General features: G+C 44.8%; 1 long non-coding RNA gene across 2 annotated transcripts; it reads right to left on the reverse strand.

Annotated features, from left to right (window-relative positions):
- Positions 1–7,145: 7,145 nt before the first annotated feature.
- Positions 7,146–19,570, reverse strand: LOC122733410. Of its 2 annotated transcripts, XR_006353833.1 has the most exons (5): positions 19,537–19,570; positions 19,086–19,202; positions 17,262–17,364; positions 15,483–15,677; positions 7,165–7,254 (listed from the first exon to the last, which is right to left on the reverse strand). It is a non-coding gene; the product is annotated as an uncharacterized LOC122733410 (long non-coding RNA). The 2 variants fall into 2 exon arrangements; XR_006353832.1 differs by lacking the exon at positions 19,537–19,570 and having other exon boundaries at positions 7,146–7,254; positions 19,086–19,220.
- Between the last annotated feature and the right edge of the window lie 2,652 nt (positions 19,571–22,222).

The raw sequence follows: 22,222 nt of genomic DNA on the forward strand, positions 1-22,222 counted from the left end.
CTTAGTTTTATTGATTAATTCTATAGTTTTTTTTTTTGCTTTCAATCTTATTAATTTCTCCTTTAATTTTCAGGATCTCTAATTTAGTGTCTAATTGGGGATTTCTAATTTGTTCTTTTTCTAGCTTTTTAAGTTGCATGCCCAATTCATTAATCTCCTCTTTCTCTTTTTTATTCATGTAAGCATTTAGAGCTATAAATTTTCCCCTAAGCACTGCTTTGGCTGCATCCCATAGATTTTGGTATGTTGTCTCATTATTGTCATTCTCTTGGATAAAGTTATTGATTGTTTCTATGATTTCTTGTTTGGCCCATTCATTCTTTAGAATGAAATTTTTTAGTTTCCAATTGATTTTCATTCTACTTTTCCCTGGCTCTTTCTTACATGTAATTTTTATTGCATCATGATCTGAGAAGGATGCATTTACTATTTCTACCTTTCTACATTTGACTATGATGTTTTTGTGCCCTAATACATGGTCAGTTTTTGAAAATGTGCCATGTACTGCTGAGAAAAAGATATATTCCTTTCTATCCCCATTCAATTTTCTCCAGACATCTATCATGTCTAACTTTTCTAGTAATCTATTCACCTCATTCACTTCTTTCTTATTTATTTTTTGGCTAGATTCATCTAATTCTGAGAGGGGGAGATTCAGATCCCCCACTAGTATAGTATTACTGTCTAATTCCTCTTGTAACTCATTTAACTTCTCCTCTAAGAACTTGGATGCTATACCACTTGGCGCATACATATTTAATATCGATATTACTTCATTATCTATAGTACCTTTTAAGTAAGTTGTAATTTCCTTCCTTATCTCTTTTAATGAGATCTATTTTTGCCTGCACTTTGTCTGAGATAAGGATTGCTACCCCTGCTTTTTTTACTTTAGCTGAGGCATAATATATTCTGCTCCAGCCTTTTACCTTTACTCTGTGCGTATCTCTCTACTTCAAATGTGTTTCTTGTAAACAGCATATTGTAGGATTCTGTTTTTTAATCCACTCTGCAATTCGCTTCCGTTTTATAGCAGAGTTCATCCCATTCACATTCACAGTTATTATTACTGACTGTCTATTCCCCTCCATTCTATTTACCCCCTTTGTACTTTTCCCCCCTTCTTTCACCCTATTCCTCCTCACCGACATGTTTTACTTCTTACCCCTGCCTCCCCCGATCTGCCCTCCCTTTTTATCACCCCCCCTCTCTTTTCATTACCTTTTTCTCCCTTGCTTTTGTCCTCCCTTCTATCAGTCCCCCCCTTTCCCTTCCCCTTTTGCTTCCCTAAAGAATGAGTTAAGTTTCTTTATCCCAGTGAAGGTATATGTTATTCCCTCTGAGTCAAATCTAATGAGAATAGGGTTGAAACAATGTTCCCCCCCCCTCCTTTCTTTCCCTCTATTGTAATAGTTTTTTTTCCCACCTCTTCATATGATATAATTCATCCCATTCCACCTCCCCTTTCCTCTCCTCCCCATAGACTCCCTTTTTAACCCCTTAATTCTTTTGTATCATCACATCAAAGACAATTTATATTTATACCCTCTATGAAAAGTCCTTCTCTCTGCCCCAATACATTTACAGTTCTTAAGAGTTATGAGTATTATTTTCCTGTGTAGGGATATAAACAGTTTAACCTAATAGGGTAACCTTTTTTTTTCCCCCCTGTTTACCTTTTTAAACTTCTCTTGAGTCTTGTATGTTGAGATCGAATTTTCTATTCAGTTCTGGTCTTTTCACCAGGAAAGATTGAAAGTCCCCAATGTCATTAAATGTCCATCTTTTCCCCTGAAAGAAAATGCACATTTTTGCTGGGTACTAGATTCTCGGCTGCAATCCAAGCTCCTTTGCCCTCCGGAATATCATATTCCAAGCCTTGCGGTCCTTTAATGTTGAAGGTGCCAGGTCCTGAGCAATCCTGACTGTGGCTCCATGATATTTAAATTGCTTCTTTCTGGCTGCTTGGAGTATTTTCTCCTTCACCTGATAATTCTGGAATTTGGCTACAATATTCCTTGGAGTTTTCCTTTTGGGGTCTCTTTCAGGAGGTGATCGGTGGATTCTTTCAATGATGATTTTATCCTCTGATTCTATGATATCAGGGCAGTTCTCCTTCATAATTTCCTGGAATATGGTGTCTAGATTCTTTTTCTGGTCATGGCTTCCAGGCAGTCCAATGATTCTCAAATTGTCTCTCCTCGATCTGTTTTCCAGATCAGTTGTCTTTCCAATGAGGTATTTCACATTTTCTTCTATTTTTTCATTTTTTTTTATTCTGCTTGACTGATTCCTGGTGTCTCATGGATTCCTTATCTTCCAACTGTCCCACTTTAATTTTTAAGGCATTGTTTTCTTCAGTGAGATTATGCACCTTTTTTTTTCCATTTGGCCAGATGAATTTTTTAAGGTATTGTTTTCTCCAGTGAAATTATGTGCTTCCTTTTCCAAGCTGCTGATTCTTTTTTTCATAGTTTTCTTGCTTTGCTTTCAGTTCTCTCCCCATTTTTTCTTCTACCTCTCGCCATTGATTTTTAAAATCCTTTTTGAGCTCTTCCAGGAAGGCTTTTTGTTCTTGCGACCAATTCACCTTCCCTCCTGAGGCTTCAGATGTAGGCAATTTGAGGCTATTGTCCTCATCTGAGTTTGCGTTGGCTTCTTCCCTATTGATACAGAAGCTCTCAATGGAGAGGGCTCTTTTTTGCTTCTTACTCATTATTGCAGCTTATTTATTTATTTTTTAAGTTGAGGTCTGCTCTGGGGGCACCAGGGTCCCTGTTTTGGGCTTCTTGTGCAGGGGTATAGGTGCTGTGTGACCGGGTTTTTACTCTGAGGCCTTTATGGTGTGTGGAGATCCCCCACCCTGCACTTCCTGCCTGACTGTGGTCGGCCAGCCAGGCGCCGGACCCCGGCGTCTGATCCCGCCTGACCCGTTCGTGGCCCTCTCGGCCGGTGCGGGTAGGTTTTTCCACTGTCCTTCTTGGCCACCAGATTTTTGAACCAGGTTCCAGGGGCCTCAGTTGTTCGGCTGTGGCCCGCAGCTCCTGCTGACTTACCCCGACCCCCTCGGCGCTGGGTTGCTGCCCTGCACTGGGCCTCCCTTTTGCCCGAGTCAGACCGACTTTTTCCTGAAGTCTTTCAATTATCTCTGGTTGGAGGACTGTGTCTCTCTGTCTCTTGGCAGGTTCTGTAGTTTCAGAATCCGTCCAGAGGCTTGATTTAATGTTTGTTTTGAGGGAACAGAAGGAGAGCTCAGGCAGCTTGCTGCTTCCTCTCTGCCATCTTGGCTCCGCCTACCCCTTTCATTTTTGATACTGGTAATTTGGTTTTCTTTTTTCTCTTTTCAAATCAAATTAACCAATGGTTTATCTATTTTATTGTGGTTTTTTCCCCATAAAACCAGCTCTTAGTTTTATTGATCAATTCTATAGTTTTCCTTCTTTCAATTTTATTAATTTCTCCTCTAATTTCAGAATTTCTAATTTAGTATTTAATTGGGGATTTTTAATTTGTTCTTTTTCTAGCTTTTTAAGTTGCATGCCCAATTCGTTGATCTCCTCTTTCTCTTTTTTATTGATGTAAGCAGTTAGAGACATAAGATTTCCCCTAAGAACTGCTCTGGCTACATCCCATAGATTTTGGTATGTTGTCTCATTATCGCCATCTCTTGGATGAAGTTATTGGTCGTTTCTATGATTTGTTGTTTGGCCCATTCATTCTCTAGAATGAAATTAGCTTTTATAACTTCACCAGAAAACTGCCTGCTCATGTCCTTTGGCCAAAAAAAAACCAAAGTTACTTTTCCTATCACTGGCATAGTTGTTGTGGTAGCATTGTTTCCATTTGCTCATTCTTGTAGCCTATTTTGTAACTTTGTGCTTTCTGTTAGGGCTGAGCTTGTGTCCTCTGGGGTCATTCTACTACTTTCTTGGACTTCAGCGTGTTGGGTTATTCCAGGATCTCAGGGACAGCTCATATGGGGGCCCCACAAGCTTTTATTTCCCCCGTGGTGACCTGACACATGGCAAAGTCTGAGCACTGCCCCTCTGGTCTGAAGTTCCTCTCCTGGTCATTCTTCCACAGGCTTCAGACTGGAACCAAGACCCCACTACACTCACAGCATCAGAGCCACACAGATGCTGCTGCTGCTGCTGCTGCTGCTGCTTCTGAACTTCCTCTTCAGGCCACAACCCAAGGCCTGCAACCCCTCCTCACTCAGCCCTGGATCTGCGACCCAGAAGTGGAGAGTGAGCAACAGACCTGGCACTTGGCAGCCATTTCTGCACCCTTCATAAGGTAAGGATCCTTTCTGCTAGATGTCCCCTCCTTCTCTAGCACCCCCCCCCCCCCCACACACACACAACCTCCTATCTCCCCTCTCTCCTTTCTCTTCTCTCTACCTCCCTTCTCTACCACTCACACACGCACACACTATGTCCTCCCTCCTTTCTTTCCCTATTTCCTCTTCCCGCTCTACTCACACTCACAAACACTCCGTCTCCTCTCTTCCTTTCTCTCTCCCTCTCTCTCACACACACACACACACACACTCCCTCTCTCAGGATCTCTCCTCTCTCTCACTCACACCTAAACACTCTAGCCCTTCTCTACTTCTCTATCTCCTCTTTCCCCCAACTCTCACACACAAACATTCCCCTTCTCTACCACTCCCACAGGTACACTCTCTATCTCCTGTCTTCCTATCTCCTTTCTCCACCCCCCCCACACTCACATACACTCTCTCTCTGCCTCTATTGACCTTCTCTACCTCTCTTACACTCACGTTCTATCTCCTTCCTTTCTTTCTCTCTCTCCCTCCATCTCTCCCCTTCTCTAACACTCCCACTGACCCACACTCTCCCCACTCCCACAAAAGCACTCTCTACCTCCTTTCTCTCTTCTCTCTCTTCTTTCCCTTCTTTCCCTGTGTCCTCTCTCTTCCCTCCTTTCACGCTCTCAGGCATAAATACTCTCTACTGGGTCAGCTAGGTGGCGCAGTGGATAGAGCACCGGCCATGGAGTCAGGAGTACCTGGGTTCAAATCCGGCCTCAGACACTGAACACTTACTAGCTGTGTGACCCTGGGCAAGTCACTTAACCCCAATTGCCTCACTAAAAAACAAAAAAAAACAAAAAAAAAACCTCTCTACTTATCTCCTCTCTTCCTCTCCCCTCCCTCCTCTCTCTCTCTCTCTCACCCACTCACTCTCAACCAGTATTCTCCATCTCTACTGCTCCAACACAAACTCTTTCTTCCTGTGTCCCCCCACTCACACACATCCACTCTATCTCCTCTCTTCCTCACTATACCTCCTTTCCCTCCACTCACAGTCACACAAAACACTCTCTCTCTCCCTTCTGTCTTTCTCACACTCTCTCCCTTCTCTACCAGTCCCCCCACACTTTTTCCCTATCTCTCCCACGCATTCTCTATCTTCTCTCTGCCTCCTTTCACTGTCTCCTCTCCCTCCTCACACACACTATCTCTTCTCACCCTTCTTTCCCTTTCTCCTCCTCTCTACTTCTCTCTCACACTCACACATAAACATTCTGTCTCTATCTCCTTTCTTTCCCTTCTCTACCTGTCTTTCTCTCCCAATCTCCTCTTTCCCCCAACGCGCGCGCGCACACACACACACACACACACACACACACACTCACTCTCCCACTCCCACTCTCTCTCTCTACCTTCCCTTATCTCTTTTCTCGCTCTCCCTTTTCTACCTCCCCCAACATACATTCACAAACATACTCTCCTAATTTCCTCTCTTCCTTTCTCTCTCCAGCCTTTCCCTATCTTGTCTTTATCCCCTTCTCTACTTCTTCCTCCCCCCACTCCTACACAGTCTATCTCTTCTTTCCCGATCTCCTCTCTTCTTCTGTCCCCTTTATCTAACACTCCCACTCTATCTACTCTCAGCCTTCTTTCCCTATCTCCTCTCCACCCCATCTCCCTTCTCTACTTCTCCCACATACATTCTCTCCCTTCTTTGGCTATCTCCTCCTCTTCATGTTGTCCCCCTCTATCTCACACATAGTTATACATTCTCTTCCACTCACGCCTAAATACCCTATTGCTCTCTATCTATCTCTATCTTCTCTCTCTTCCCCACACACACACACACACACACACACACAGAGACACTTTTCCCTATTAAACCCTCCTTTGTTTTCAGTTTGGGCTACCACAGAAAGAGCTGCTGTCAATATTTTGGTCGCTAGGTCCTTTCCCTCTTTCTATGATTTTTGGGGTTATGGGCCTAGGTTACTTGCCAATCTGAAGACCTGGACATTCTAGGACTTACATCCTGGGACTTACATCCTGGTAGTTCCTTGGAGGGCACATACATCGTCTCCCTTTGGGTGAGCTGTCATCCTGGAAAGCATAGCCCCGACAAAAGGTTGCCTGCTAGGCCCGTTGCTTGTATTCATACCAATTTCCTTTGAAAAGTCTCTGAACATTCTCCCACCTACCAAAGGCCCTTCCCTCCCCAATTTGCCCTGGGAGGTCAAGAGATCTCACCATCCTCTGCTTGCAGTGCGAGGAGTGAATTTTTCCATTCAAAAAACATTTATTAAGTGCCAGGCAGTCTATTAAGCACTAGGGACACAAAAAGAGGCAAGAGACAGCCCCTGCCCTCAAGGAGCATACAGTCTAACGGGGGAGACAACATGCAAAGAAATATATACAAAGCAAACTATATATAGGGTAAATAGGAAAATAATTAACAGAGGGAAAGCTCTGCAATTAATTAAGAGGGGTTAAGGAAGGCTTTCTGTAGGAAGTAGGATTTTTATTTTTCTTTAAATAATATTTTATTCTTGCCCCAATGACATGTTAAAACAATTTTTTAACAGAATTTCAACTTAAAACTTCAAAAAACATCCCCTTTCCTGAGGTGATAAGGAATACACGTATACACACACACACAGAGGTTATACATGTGCAATTGTGTGAAACATTTCCATAGTTGTCATTTTGTACAGGAAGACTAAAAAAATGAAAGAAAGTGATACAGTATCAGTTCTTTCTCTGGAGGAGGAGATCGTGCTTCATCATGAGTCCTCTGGCATTGTCTTGGATCGTCGTATGGCCGAGAGTAGGTGAGTCGTTCACCGTTCTTCGTTACATAATATTGTTGTTACTATGAACAACGTTCTCCTGCTTCTGCTCACTTCTCTTTCCGTCCGTTCACGTAAGTCTATGCAGGGTTTTGTGGTGTTTTTTTTTAAAATCCTCCTGCTTGCCGCTTCCTATAGCACAATAATATTCCATCACAATCATATACCATAGCTTGTTTAACCATTTCCCAATTGATGGACATCCTCTCAATTTCCAATTATTAGCCACCACAAAAAGAGATGCTATCAATGTTTTTGTACAAATAGGTCATTGTCCCTTTTTTGATGTCTTTGGGATACAGACTTAGTGGCGGGATCGCTGGGTGCAAAGGGTATGCACCATTTTATAGCCCTTTGGCCATAAATTTCAAATTGCTCTCTAAAATGGTTGGATCAGTTCACAACTCCACCGACAGTGCACTGGAGGTGGGATTTTAGTCGAGTCTTAAAAGGAAATCAGGGAGGCCAGTGGTTGGAAGGGAGGAGGAAGAGCATTCCAGGCATGGGAGCCGGAGTGAATGCCCAGAACTGAGAGATGGAGGGTCTTGTTCATCCAACAGCCAGGATCCAAGAGTACATGTTGGGGAATAGGGAGTAAGAAGAGGGCTTTGAATGCCAAGCAGAGGATTTCGTATCTGCTCCTGGGGGGAATGGGGACTTTTATATCTCACATTCAACCTACTTTCACCCTGACTGAGGGTCTTCTCATCTGTGTACACTAGCAAGCTCTCACCTCTCTTTGTTTGATCCTAATGAAATGAACATGTTGCTTTTAATCTAAAATGGTGATTTTTTTTCTCCTTCCTTTCTTTTTTAACCGCCTTAATTCTTTCATCTCCTAATCCTTTTGCCACAATTCTGGGCTACTTGGTTCCTTGGTAGCTAAAGACTTTCTCTTGGCTCCCTGGAATAGTTGGGGTTTTTTTGGTTTTTATAATGTGAACCTTCTCATTGAACCAGCACACTCTAGGGATTGACGTGGGAGAGCAGCTTTGGGCCTCCCTGGACTTGGTCCCCTTCTCTGGTCACTGGTGGTTTGAGTACACCTTTGCTCTTGTTTTATCGCTACAGCTAGAGTTTCTAGAATGATGTCATAAGAATGGAGGAAAGGGACATGTTTGCTTGATTTCTCTTGTCACTAAAATGTCTTCCAGTGTCTCCACTCCCAACAATGACAGCTAGGTCTTTAGCAAAGGTTTTTTTTTTTTTTTCTGAAGCTCTTGTGGTAATCGTGTGGGTTTTTTGTTATCTTGGCTGCTGCTGTGATTATGCTTATTGCTTTCCTACTGTTAACCATCTTTATGAATCTCACCTAGTCCTAGTGATCACTCTGTAGGGATTTTGTTTGAAAATTTGACATCAGTGAGGTAGGTCTATGTTGTCTGACTTTGTACACTCTCTCTGTAGCTATCTCAGTGTAACAGAGTACAAATTTGGGAGTCAGAAGACCCAAGTTTACACCTAGGCCTTGTTACTGAGTGTGACCTTGAATGTTCCCTATGTGACCTTGGGCAAGTCACTTAATGCCTCAGAGCTTCAGTTCCTCATTCCTAAAATGAGGGAATTCAACCAACCAGATGACCTGAAAAGTCCCTTTCAACTCGAAGTCTAGGATTCCATATTTTCTAACATTCTCTGCATTTGTCAGTCAGTGTTTCTGTGCCTTTTCGCCCTTATTTCATAGAAGGCTTTTTCTCTCATCAGGCTTCCTTCAAATTGTGGTTGTGGACGTGCCATTTCATCCATGAGAAACAGCAAAAAAACGCCACTTCATTGACTTACAAGGAAACTTCCAATCTTCTTTAAGGTAAAGTACCATATTTATTGTCTACCTTCTGGTGCAGTAAGAGCTATAGGCTGCCCTATGTTTGGGCCCACCTCAGCCATCCACTCTACTAGTAGAGTCGGGGAGAGAGGGTATGCGTGCGTATGGGTGTGTATGAGAGATAGAGAGGGAGAAAGGAAGAGGTGGTAGGGAGGAAAGAGTATGTGTGAGAGGGAGAGATAGAAAGAGGAGATTGAGAGGGGGAGAAGGGAGAGAGTGTGTTAGGGCTGAGAGAGGGGAGAGGGAGATAGAGCATAGTGAGAGAGTGTGGTGTGTGTGTGTGAGTGAGTGTATGAGGGAGGTAGAGAATGGAGAGAGAGGAGATGGGGAAAGAAGGGAGGGGAGATAGAGAGTGTGTGAGACAGGTAGAAAGGGAGACAGAGGATATGATAGAGAAAAAGAGGAGAAGAGAAGAAAGAGGTAGAGAAGGGTGTGAGTGGGGAGATTGTGAGTGGGTGGGCGAGGGAGAGAGAGAGGGTCAAGTGTACATGAGTTTGAGAGGAGGAAAGATGAGAGAGGGAGAAAGAGAAGACATAGGGAGTGTGTGAATGAGAGTGTTTCTCTGTGGGAGTTGGGTGGAAAGAGGAGCTGGAACAGAGATTTGGGGAGAGAGAGGTAGAGAAGGGAGAGATAGAGAAAGAGTGTTCATGTGTGAGTGGGAGAGAGTGTGTGGGAGAATGGGGAGAAAGGAGATAGACTAGAGAGTGTAGGAGAGGGACAGAATGTTAAGTGTGAGTGTATGTGAGAAAGATAGAAGGGGTCAGGAGGAGAGGAAAGAAGGAGAGAGAGGTAGAAGTGTATGTGTGGAAGTAGTAGGAAGGGGAGTGTTTGTGTGCGTGAGTTGGGGGAAAGAAGAAATAGTAGAGAAGAGAGATAGAGAAAGAATGTGTGAATGGGGGGGAGAGAGGGTGTGTGTGAGTGTGAGTGACTATTTCTTGGTGCCTCAGAGTCATTAGCTTATACCAGGTCCATTCTCAAAGTCAAGGCGGTTTCCCCCCCCAAAAAAAATTTGTCTTCTAGCACTTACAGAGGAATTCTGCTTAGACTAGTAGTGTCCAAGCTGCATTTTCTTGGATGCTTTTTGCCTGTAGACGTTTTGGAGTCCTCTCCTTTAAGTTTAGAAGTTACTTTTCCTATAACGGGAATAGTTGTTGTGGTAGCATTGTTTTCGTTTGCTCATTATTGTAGCCTCTTTTCTAATTTGGTGTTTTATGTTAGGACTGAGCTAGTGTCCTCTGGGGTCATTCTACTATATTTTTTGTTTCTTTTTTTTTTTGGGGGGGGGGGAGGCAATTGGGGGTTAGGTGACTTGCCCAGGGTCACACCACTAGTAAGTGTCAAGTGTCTGAACTCAGGTCCTCCTGACTCCACAGCTGGTGCTCTTTCCACTGCACCACCTAGCTACCCCTCTACTGCTCTCTTGGAATTCAGAGTGTTGGGTTATTCCAGGATCTCAGAGACAGCTCATATGGGGGGCCCACAAGCTTTTACTTCCCCCATGGTGACCTGACACATGGCAAAGTCTGAGCACTGGCCCTCTGGTCTGAGGTTCCTCTCCTGGTCATTCCTCCACAGGCTTCAGACTGGAACCAAGACCCCACTACACTCACAGCATCAGAGCCACACAGATGATGCTGCTGCTGCTGCTTCTGAACTTCCTCTTCAGGCCACAACCCAAAGCCTGCAACCCCTCCACACTCAGCCCTGGATCTACGACCCAGAAATGGAGCCTGAGCAACAGACCTGGTACTTGGCAGCCATTTCTGTACCCTTCATAAGGTAAGGATGTCCCCTCCCTCCCTCTCACCTCCCACACATTCTCTCCTCTCCCTATATCTCTTCTCAAACACTCACACATAAACCCTTTATCCCTATCTTCTCTCTTCCCCCCCCCAACTCTCTCTCTTTCTTCTCTCCCCCCTTTCCCTAACCCTCACACATAAGCATAGAAGGGAACTTCTCTACCCCCCTTCCTCCTCCTTCTCTACATCTCTCATACACACAGATTCTATTTCTTCTCTCCCACACAAACACATTCTCTTTACCAATCTCCTCTTTCTCCCCCCACTCACTCCCTCTTTTCCCTAGCCCTCAAACCTAAACAGAGAAGGGAGCTTCTTTATCTCTTCATTCTCTCTCTTCTTTCTCTAACATTTCCAAGCACACACACTCCCCCTGTCTCTCCCCCACGTTTCTCCTTCTGTAGCTACATCTCTTCTTCTTCCTCCTCTCCCTTCTGACACACTCTTCCCCTCCCCTGCATCTCTCATACACACAGACTCTATTTCTTCTCTCCCTCCTTTCCCTATATCCTCCACCCTGCTTCTGTCTCTCACAAACACAGTCTCTATCTTCTTTATCTCTTCATTCTCTAACATTTCCACACACAATCCCCCTCTCTCCCCCACCTTTCTCCCCCTCCCCTGCATCTCATTTACACAGACTCTATTTCTATCTCCTCTCTCCCACAACTCACACTTCCCCTAGGTCTCCCCCACCTTTCTCACTCTCTAGCTACATCTCTTCTCCCACCCTATCTCCTTTCCCTATATCCTCTACCCTGCTTCTGTCTGTCTCTCCCACACAAACACATTCTCTATCTTCTTTATCTCTTCATTCTACACATCCTTTCCAAATATCCTCCACCCTGCTTCTGTCTGTCTCTCCCACACAAACACATTCTCTTTACCAATCTCCACTCTCTCTCTCCTTTCCCTAGCCTTCAAACCTAAACAGAGCAGGGAGCCTCTCTACCTCTATCTACCTCTCTATCTTCTCTTTCTCTCTCTCTCCTCTTATCCCCCAACTCACACACAAACACTCCCACAGTCTCTATCTTCTTTATCTCACATTTGCAAACACACACACACTCTTCCCCTCCCCTGCATCTCTCATACACACAGGCTCTATTTCTTCTCTCCCTCCTTTCCCTCTGTCCTCCACCCTGCTTCTGTCTGTCTCTCCCACACAAACACATTCTCTTTACCAATCTCCTCTTTCTCCCCCCACTCACTCCCTCTTTTCCCTAGCCCTCAAACCTAAACAGAGAAGGGAGCTTCTTTATCTCTTCATTCTCTCTCTTCTTTCTCTAACATTTCCAAACACACACACTCCCCCTGTCTCTCCCCCATGTTTCTCCTTCTGTAGCTACATCTCTTCTTCCTCCTCTCCCTTCTCACACACTCTTCCCCTCCCCTGCATCTCTCATACACACAGGCTCTATTTCTTCTCTCCCTCCTTTCCCTATATCCTCCACCCTGCTTCTGTCTCTCACAAACACAGTCTCTATCTTCTTTATCTCTTCATTCTCTAACATTTCCACACACAATCCCCCTCTCTCCCCCACCTTTCTCCCCCTCCCCTGCATCTCATTTACACAGACTCTATTTCTATCTCCTCTCTCCCACAACTCACACTTCCCCTAGGTCTCCCCCATCTTTCTCAGTCTCTAGCTCCATCTCTTCTCCCACCCTATCTCCTTTCCCTATATCCTCTACCCTGCTTCTGTCTGTCTCTGCCATACAAACACATTCTCTTTACCAATATCCTCTTTCTCCCTCCACTCTCTCCCTCCTTTCCCTAGCCCTCAAACCTAAATAGAGAAGGGAGCTTCTCTACCTCTCTATCTTCATCTCTTCTCCCTCCCTATCTCCTTTCCATTCTCTCTTACACACAGACTCTATTGCTTCTTTCCCTCCTGTCCCTATATCCTCTACCCTGCTTCTGTCTGTCTCTCTCACACGCAGAAACTTTTTCCTTTCTCTTCCTATCTCCCCTCATCCCCCAACTCACACACAAACACTCCCTCTTTTTTCCCTTCTATCTCTCCCCCACCTTTCTCCCTCTCTAGCTACATCTCTTCTCCTTCCTCCTCCCTATCTCCCACCCTGCTTCTGTCTGTCTGTCTCTCTTCTACCTATACATTTTCTCCTTTCTTTCCCTATCTCTCCATCTCTTCCCTCTATTTCCATCTCCTCTTTCCCCCCTATTTACACTGTGTGTGTGTAAATAGGGGGGAAGAGAGTGGGTGGGACACGTGGGAAATAAAGGGGGAGAAAGGTAGGAAGATGAGGAGCAAGGAGAAGCAATGTAGATAGTGGGGGAAAGGAGGGAGAGAAGAAATAGAGTGTGCGTGTTTGGTAATGTTAGAGAATGAAAAGATAAAGAAGATAGAGACTGTGTGAGAGACAGACAGAAGCAGGGTGGAGGATATAGGGAAAGGAGATAGGGTGGGAGAAGAGATGTAGCTAGAGAGTGAGAAAGGTGGGGGAGACCTAGGGGAAGTGTGAGTTGTGGGAGAGAGGAGATAGAAATAGAGTCTGTGTAAATGAGATGCAGGGGAGAGAGGGGGATTGTGTGTGGAAATGTGAGAGAATGAAGAAGATAGAGAAGCTCCCTTCTCTGTTTAGGTTTGAGGGCTAGGGAAAGGAGGGAGAAAGAGGATATTGGTAAAGAGAATGTGTTTGTGTGGTAGACACAGACAGAAGCAGGGTGGAGGAAGGAGAAGAGATGTAGCTAGAGAGGGAGAAGGGAAAAAAGAGGGAGTGTTTGTGTGTGAGTTGGGGGATGAGGGGAGATAGGAAGAGAAAGGAAAAAGTTTCTGCGTGTGAGAGAGACAGACAGAAGCAGGGTAGAGGATATAGGGACAGGAGGGAAAGAAGCAATAGAGTCTGTGTGTAAGAGAGAAGGGAAAGGAGATAGGGAGGGAGAAGAGATGTAGATAGAGAAGGAGAAAGGATGTGTAGAAGGGAGAGATAGGGGCAGTGTTTGTGTGTGAGTTGTGGGAGAGAGGAGATAGAAATAGTCTGTGTAAATGAGATGCAGGGGAGGGGGATTGTGTGTGGAAATGTTAGAGAAAGAAGAGAGAGAGAGAGAATGAAGAGATAAAGAAGATAGAGACTGTGTTTGTGAGAGACAGAAGCAGGGTGGAGGACAGAGGGAAAGGAGGGAGAGAAGAAATAGAGCCTGTGTGTATGAGAGATGCAGGGGAGGGGAAGAGTGTGTGTGTTTGCAAATGTGAGATAAAGAAGATAGAGACTGTGTGAGTTGGGGGATAAGAGGAGGTAGAGAGGTAGAGAGGCTCCCTGCTCTGTTTAGGTTTGAAGGCTAGGGAAAAGAGGGAGAGAGTGGAAATTGGTAAAGAGAATGTGTTTGTGTGGGAGAGACAGACAGAAGCAGGGTGGAGGATATTGGGAAAGGATGTGTAGAAGGGAGAGATAGGGGCAGTGTTTGTGTGTGGAAATGTTAGAGAAAGAAGAGAGAGAGAGAATGAAGAGATAAAGAAGATAGAGAATGTGTTTGTGTGGGAGAGACAGACAGAAGCAGGGTAGAGGATATAGGGAAAGGAGATAGGGTGGGAGAAGAGATGTAGCTAGAGAGTGAGAAAGGTGGGGGAGACCTAGGGGAAGTGTGAGTTGTGGGAGAGAGGAGATAGAAATAGAGTCTGTGTAAATGAGATGCAGGGGAGGGGGAGAAAGGTGGGGGAGAGAGGGGGATTGTGTGTGGAAATGTTAGAGAATGAAGAGATAAAGAAGATAGAGACTGTGTTTGTGAGAGACAGAAGCAGGGTGGAGGATATAGGGAAAGGAGGGAGAGAAGAAATAGAGTCTGTGTGTATGAGAGATGCAGGGGAGGGGAAGAGTGTGTCAGAAGGGAGAGGAGGAAGAAGAAGAGATGTAGCTACAGAAGGAGAAACGTGGGGGAGAGACAGGGGGAGTGTGTGTGCTTGGAAATGTTAGAGAAAGAAGAGAGAGAATGAAGAGATAAAGAAGATAGAGAAGCTCCCTTCTCTGTTTAGGTTTGAGGGCTAGGGAAAGGAGGGAGAAAGAGGATATTGGTAAAGAGAATGTGTTTGTGTGGTAGAGACAGAAAGAAGCAGGGTGGAGGATGGAGGGAAAGGAGATGGGGAGACATAGAAGGGAGAGAGGAGGGGAGATAGGAAGAGAAAGGAGAAAGTTTCTGTGTGTGAGAGAGACAGACAGAAGCAGAGTGGAGGATATAGGGAAAGGAGGCAGAGAAGAAAGAGTCTGTGTGTATGAGAGATGCAGGGGAGGGGAAGAGAGTGTGAGAGGAGGGAGAGGAGGAAGAAGAAGAGATGTAGCTACAGAAGGAGAAACGTGGGGGAGAGACAGGGGGAGTGTGTGTGTTTGGAAATGTTAGAGAAAGAAGAGAGAGAATGAAGAGATAAAGAAGATAGAGAAGCTCCCTTCTCTGTTTAGGTTTGAGGGCTAGGGAAAGGAGGGAGTGAGTGGGGGGAGAAAGAGGAGATTGGTAAAGAGAATGTGTTTGTGTGGGAGAGAAGAAATAGAGTCTGTGTGTATGAGAGATGTAGAGAAGGAGGAGGAAGGGGGGTAGAGAAGTTCCCTTCTATGCTTATGTGTGAGGGTTAGGGAAGGGGGGGAGAGAAGAAAGAGGGAGAGTTGGGGGGGGAAGAGAGAAGATAGGGATAAAGGGTTTATGTGTGAGTGTTTGAGAAGAGATATAGGGAGAGGAGAGAATGTGTGGGAGGTGAGAGGGAGGGAGGGGACATCCTTACCTTATGAAGGGTGCAGAAATGGCTGCCAAGTACCAGGTCTGTTGCTCAGGCTCCATTTCTGGGTCGTAGATCCAGGGCTGAGTGAGGAGGGGTTGCAGGCTTTGGGTTGTGGCCTGAAGAGGAAGTTCAGAAGCAGCAGCAGCAGCGTGGCTCTGATGCTGTGAGTGTAGTGGGGTCTTGGTTCCAGTCTGAAGCCTGTGGAGGAATGACCAGGAGAGGAACCTCAGACCAGAGGGCCAGTGCTCAGACTTTGCCATGTGTCAGGTCACCATGGGGGAAGTAAAAGCTTGTGGGCCCCCCATATGAGCTGTCTCTGAGATCCTGGAATAACCGAACACTCTGAACTCCAAGAGAGCAGTAGAGGGGCAGCTAGGTGGTGCAGTGGAAAGAGCACCAGCTGTGGAGTCAGGAGGACCTGAGTTCAGACACTTGACACTTACTAGTGGTGTGACCCTGGGCAAGTCACCTAACTCCCAATTGCCTCCCCCCCCCCAAAAAAAAGAAACAAAAAATATAGTAGAATGACCCCAGAGGACACTAGCTCAGTCCTAACATAAAACACCAAATTAGAAAAGAGGCTACAATAATGAGCAAACGAAAACAATGCTACCACAACAACTATTCCCGTTATAGGAAAAGTAACTTCTAAACTTAAAGGAGAGGACTCCAAAACGTCTACAGGCAAAAAGCATCCAAGAAAATGCAGCTTGGACACTACTAGTCTAAGCAGAATTCCTCTGTAAGTGCTAGAAGACAAATTTGGGGAGGGGGGGGGAACCGCCTTGACTTTGAGAATGGACCTGGTATAAGCTAATGACTCTGAGGCACCAAGAAATAGTCACTCACACACACCCTCTCTCCTCTCTCCCCCCCATTCACACATTCTTTCTCTATCTCTCTTCTCTATTTCTTCTTTCCCCCAACTCACGCACACAAACACTCCCCTTCTCTACTACTTCCACACATATACTCTCTATCTCCTCTCTCCTCCTGACCCCTTCTAGCTTTCTTACATACACTCACACTTAACATTCTGTCCCTCTCCTACACTCTCTAGTCTATCTCCTTTCTCCCCATTCTCCCACACACTCTCTCCCACTCACACATGAACACTCTTTCTCTATCTCTCCCTTCTCTACCTCTCTCTCTCTCTCCAAATCTCTGTTCCATCTCCTCTTTCCACCCAACTCCCACAGAGAAACACTCTCATTCACACACTCCCTATGTCTTCTCTTTCTCCCTCTCTCATCTTTCCTCCTCTCAAACTCATGTACACTTGACCCTCTCTCTCTCTCTCTCTCTCCCTCGCCCACCCACACACAATCTCCCCACTCACACCCTTCTCTACCTCTCTCTTCTCCTCTTTTTCTCTATCATCTCCTCTGTCTCCCTTTCTACCTGTCTCACACACTCTCTATCTCCCCTCCCTTCTTTCCCCATCTCCTCTCTCTCCATTCTCTACCTCCCTCATACACTCACTCACACACACACACACACACACACACACACACACACACACACACACACTCTCTATGCTCTATCTCCCTTCTCCCCCTCTCAATCTCCTCTTTCTATCTCTTCTCCCCTCTCACACATACTCTTTCCCTCCCTACCACCTCTTCCTTTCTCCCTCTCTATCTCTCTCATACACACCCATACGCACGCATACCCTCTCTCCCCGACTCTACTAGTAGAGTGGATGGCTGAGGTGGGCCCAAACATAGGGCAGCCTATAGCTCTTACTGCACCAGAAGGTAGACAATAAATATGGTACTTTACCTTAAAGAAGATTGGAAGTTTCCTTGTAAGTCAATGAAGTGACGTTTTTTTGCTGTTTCTCATGGATGAAATGGCACGTCCACAACCACAATTTGAAGGAAGCCTGATAAGAGAAAAAGCCTTCTATGAAATAAGGGCGAAAAGGCACAGAAACACTGACTGACAAATGCAGAGAATGTTAGAAAATATGGAATCCTAGACTTCGAGTTGAAAGGGACTTTTCAGGTTATCTGGTTGGTTGAATTCCCTCATTTTAGGAATGAGGAACTGAAGCTCTGAGGCATTAAGTGACTTGCCCAAGGTCACATAGGGAACATTCAAGGTCACACTCAGAAACAAGGCCTAGGTGTAAACTTGGGTCTTCTGACTCCCAAATTTGTACTCTGTTACACTGAGATAGCTACAGAGAGAGTGTACAAAGACAGACAACATAGACCTACCTCACTGATGTCAAATTTTCAAACAAAATCCCTACAGAGTGATCACTAGGACTAGGTGAGATTCATAAAGATGGTTAACAGTAGGAAAGCAATAAGCATAATCACAGCAGCAGCCAAGATAACAAAAAACCCACACGATTACCACAAGAGCTTCAGAAAAAAAAAAAAAAAAACCTTTGCTAAAGACCTAGCTGTCATTGTTGGGAGTGGAGACACTGGAAGACATTTTAGTGACAAGAGAAATCAAGCAAACATGTCCCTTTCCTCCATTCTTATGACATCATTCTAGAAACTCTAGCTGTAGCGATAAAACAAGAGCAAAGGTGTACTCAAACCACCAGTGACCAGAGAAGGGGACCAAGTCCAGGGAGGCCCAAAGCTGCTCTCCCACGTCAATCCCTAGAGTGTGCTGGTTCAATGAGAAGGTTCACATTATAAAAACCAAAAAAACCCCAACTATTCCAGGGAGCCAAGAGAAAGTCTTTAGCTACCAAGGAACCAAGTAGCGCAGAATTGTGGCAAAAGGGAAGGAAACGAAAGAATTAAGGCGGTTAAAAAAGAAAGGAAGGAGAAAAAAATCACCATTTTAGATTAAAAGCAACATGTTCATTTCATTAGGATCAAACAAAGAGAGGTGAGAGCTTGCTAGTGTACACAGATGAGAAGACCCTCAGTCAGGGTGAAAGTAGGTTGAATGTGAGATATAAAAGTCCCCATTCCCCCCAGGAGCAGATACGAAATCCTCTGCTTGGCATTCAAAGCCCTCTTCTTACTCCCTATTCCCCAACATGTACTCTTGGATCCTGGCTGTTGGATGAACAAGACCCTCCATCTCTCAGTTCTGGGCATTCACTCCGGCTCCCATGCCTGGAATGCTCTTCCTCCTCCCTTCCAACCACTGGCCTCCCTGATTTCCTTTTAAGACTCGACTAAAATCCCACCTCCAGTGCACTGTCGGTGGAGTTGTGAACTGATCCAACCATTTTAGAGAGCAATTTGAAATTTATGGCCAAAGGGCTATAAAATGGTGCATACCCTTTGCACCCAGCGATCCCGCCACTAAGTCTGTATCCCAAAGACATCAAAAAAGGGACAATGACCTATTTGTACAAAAACATTGATAGCATCTCTTTTTGTGGTGGCTAATAATTGGAAATTGAGAGGATGTCCATCAATTGGGAAATGGTTAAACAAGCTATGGTATATGATTGTGATGGAATATTATTGTGCTATAGGAAGCGGCAAGCAGGAGGATTTAAAAAAAAACACCACAAAACCCTGCATAGACTTACGTGAACGGACGGAAAGAGAAGTGAGCAGAAGCAGGAGAACGTTGTTCATAGTAACAACAATATTATGTAACGAAGAACGGTGAACGACTCACCTACTCTCGGCCATACGACGATCCAAGACAATGCCAGAGGACTCATGATGAAGCACGATCTCCTCCTCCAGAGAAAGAACTGATACTGTATCACTTTCTTTCATTTTTTTAGTCTTCCTGTACAAAATGACAACTATGGAAATGTTTCACACAATTGCACATGTATAACCTCTGTGTGTGTGTGTGAGAGAGAGAGAGAGAGAGAGAGAGAGAGAGAGAGAGAGAGAGAGAAAGGAAGAGAGGAGACAGAGTGTGTGTGAGTGTGAGTAGAGCGGGAAGAGGAAATAGGGAAAGAAAGGAGGGAGGACATAGTGCGTGCTTGTGTGAGTGGTAGAGAAGGGAGGTAGAGAGAAGAGAAAGGAGAGAGGGGAGATAGAGAGAGAGGAGGTTGTGTGTGTGTGTGTGGGGGGTGCTAGAGAAGGAGGGGACATCTAGCAGAAAGGATCCTTACCTTATGAAGGGTGCAGAAATGGCTGCCAAGTGCCAGGTCTGTTGCTCACTCTCCACTTCTGGGTTGCAGATCCAGGGCTGAGTGAGGAGGGGTTGCAGGCCTTGGGTTGTGGCCTGAAGAGGAAGTTCAGAAGCAGCAGCAGCAGCAGCATCTGTGTGGCTCTGATGCTGTGAGTGTAGTGGGGTCTTGGTTCCAGTCTGAAGCCTGTGGAAGAATGACCAGGAGAGGAACTTCAGACCAGAGGGGCAGTGCTCAGACTTTGCCATGTGTCAGGTCACCATGGGGGAAATAAAAGCTTGTGGGGCCCCCATATGAGCTGTCCCTGAGATCCTGGAACAACCCAACACGCTGAAGTCCAAGAAAGTAGTAGAATGACCCCAGAGGACACAAGCTAAGCCCTAACAGAAAGCACAAAGTTACAAAATAGGCTACAAGAATGAGCAAATGGAAACAATGCTACCACAACAACTATGCCAGTGATAGGAAAAGTAACTTTGGTTTTTTTTTGGCCAAAGGATATGAGCAGGCAGTTTTCTGGTGAAGTTATAAAAGCTAATTTCATTCTAGAGAATGAATGGGCCAAACAACAAATCATAGAAACGACCAATAACTTCATCCAAGAGATGGCGATAATGAGACAACATACCAAAATCTATGGGATGTAGCCAGAGCAGTTCTTTGGGGAAATCTTATGTCTCTAACTGCTTACATCAATAAAAAAGAGAAAGAGGAGATCAACGAATTGGGCATGCAACTTAAAAAGCTAGAAAAAGAACAAATTAAAAATCCCCAATTAAATACTAAATTAGAAATTCTGAAAATTAGAGGAGAAATTAATAAAATTGAAAGAAGGAAAACTATAGAATTGATCAATAAAACTAAGAGCTGGTTTTATGGGGGAAAAAAACACAATAAAATAGATAAACCATTGGTTAATTTGATTTGAAAAGAGAAAGAAGAAAACCAAATTACCAGTATCAAAAATGAAAGGGGTAGGCGGAGCCAAGATGGCAGAGAGGAAGCAGCAAGCTGCCTGAGCTCTCCTCCTGTTCCCTCAAAACAAACATTAAATCAAGCCTCTGGAAGGATTCTGAAACTACAGAACCTGCAAAGAGACAGAGAGACACAGTCCTCCAACCAGAGATAATTTAGAAGACTTCAGGAAAAGGTCGGTCTGACTCGGGCAAAAGGGAGGCCCAGCGCAGGGCAGCAACCCAGCGCCGAGGGGGTCGGGGCAAGTCAGCAGGAGCTGCGGGCCACAGCCGAACAACTGAGGCCCCTGGAACCTGGTTCAAAAATCTGGTGGCCAAGAAGGACAGTGGAAAAACCTACCTGCACCGGCCGAGAGGGCCACGAACGGGTCAGGCGGGATCAGACGCCTGGCTGGCCAAGCACAATCAGACAGGAAGTGCAGGGTGGGGGATCTCCACACACCATAAAGGCCTCAGAGTAAAAACCCGGTCACACAGCACCTATACCCCTGCACAAGAAGCCCAAAACAGGGACCCTGGTGCCCCCAGAGCAGACCTCAACTTAAAAAATAAATAAATAAGCTGCAATAATGAGTAAGAAGCAAAAAAGAGCCCTCTCCATTGAGAGCTTCTGTATCAATAGGGAAGAAGCCAACGCAAACTCAGATGAGGACAATAGCCTCAAATTGCCTACATCTGAAGCCTCAGGAGGGAAGGTGAATTGGTCTCAAGAACAAAAAGCCTTCCTGGAAGAGCTCAAAAAGGATTTAAAAAATCAATGGCGAGAGGTAGAAGAAAAAATGGGGAGAGAAATGAAAGCAAAGCAAGAAAACTATGAAAAAAGAATCAGCAGCTTGGAAAAGGAAGCACATAATTTCACTGAAGAAAACAATACCTTAAAAAATTCATCTGGCCAAATGGAAAAAAAAGTTGCATAATCTCATTGAAGAAAACACTGCCTTAAAAAATTCACTTGGCCAAATGGAAAAAAAGGTGCATAATCTCACTGAAGAAAACAATGCCTTAAAAATTAAAGTGGGACAGTTGGAAGATAAGGAATCCATGAGACACCAGGAATCAGTCAAGCAGAATAAAAAAAATGAAAAAATAGAAGAAAATGTGAAATACCTCATTGGAAAGACAACTGATCTGGAAAACAGATCGAGGAGAGACAATTTGAGAATCATTGGTCTGCCTGAAAGCCATGACCAGAAAAAGAATCTAGAATCATATTCCAGGAAAATAGAATCAGAGGATAAAATCATCATTGAAAGAATCCACCGATCACCTCCTGAAAGAGACCCCAGAAGGAAAACTCCAAGGAATATTGTAGCCAAATTCCAGAATTATCAGGTGAAGGAGAAAATACTCCAAGCAGCCAGAAAGAAGCAATTTAAATATCATGGAGCCACAGTCAGGATTGCTCAGGACCTGGCAGCTTCAACATTAAAGGACCACAAGGCTTGGAATATGATATTCCGGAAGGCAAAGGAGCTTGGATTGCAGCCGAGAATCTATTACCCAGCAAAAATGTGCATTTTCTTTCAGGGGAAAAGATGGACATTTAATGACATTGGGGACTTTCAATCTTTCCTGGTGAAAAGACGAGAACTGAATAGAAAATTCAATCTCAACATACAAGACTCAAGAGAAGTTTAAAAAGGTAAACAGAGGGGAAAAAAAAGGTTACCCTATTAGGTTAAACTGTTTATATC

The sequence above is a fragment of the Dromiciops gliroides genome, chromosome X (genome assembly GCF_019393635.1).
Source record: "Dromiciops gliroides isolate mDroGli1 chromosome X, mDroGli1.pri, whole genome shotgun sequence".
Classification (NCBI taxonomy): Eukaryota; Metazoa; Chordata; class Mammalia; order Microbiotheria; family Microbiotheriidae; genus Dromiciops; species Dromiciops gliroides.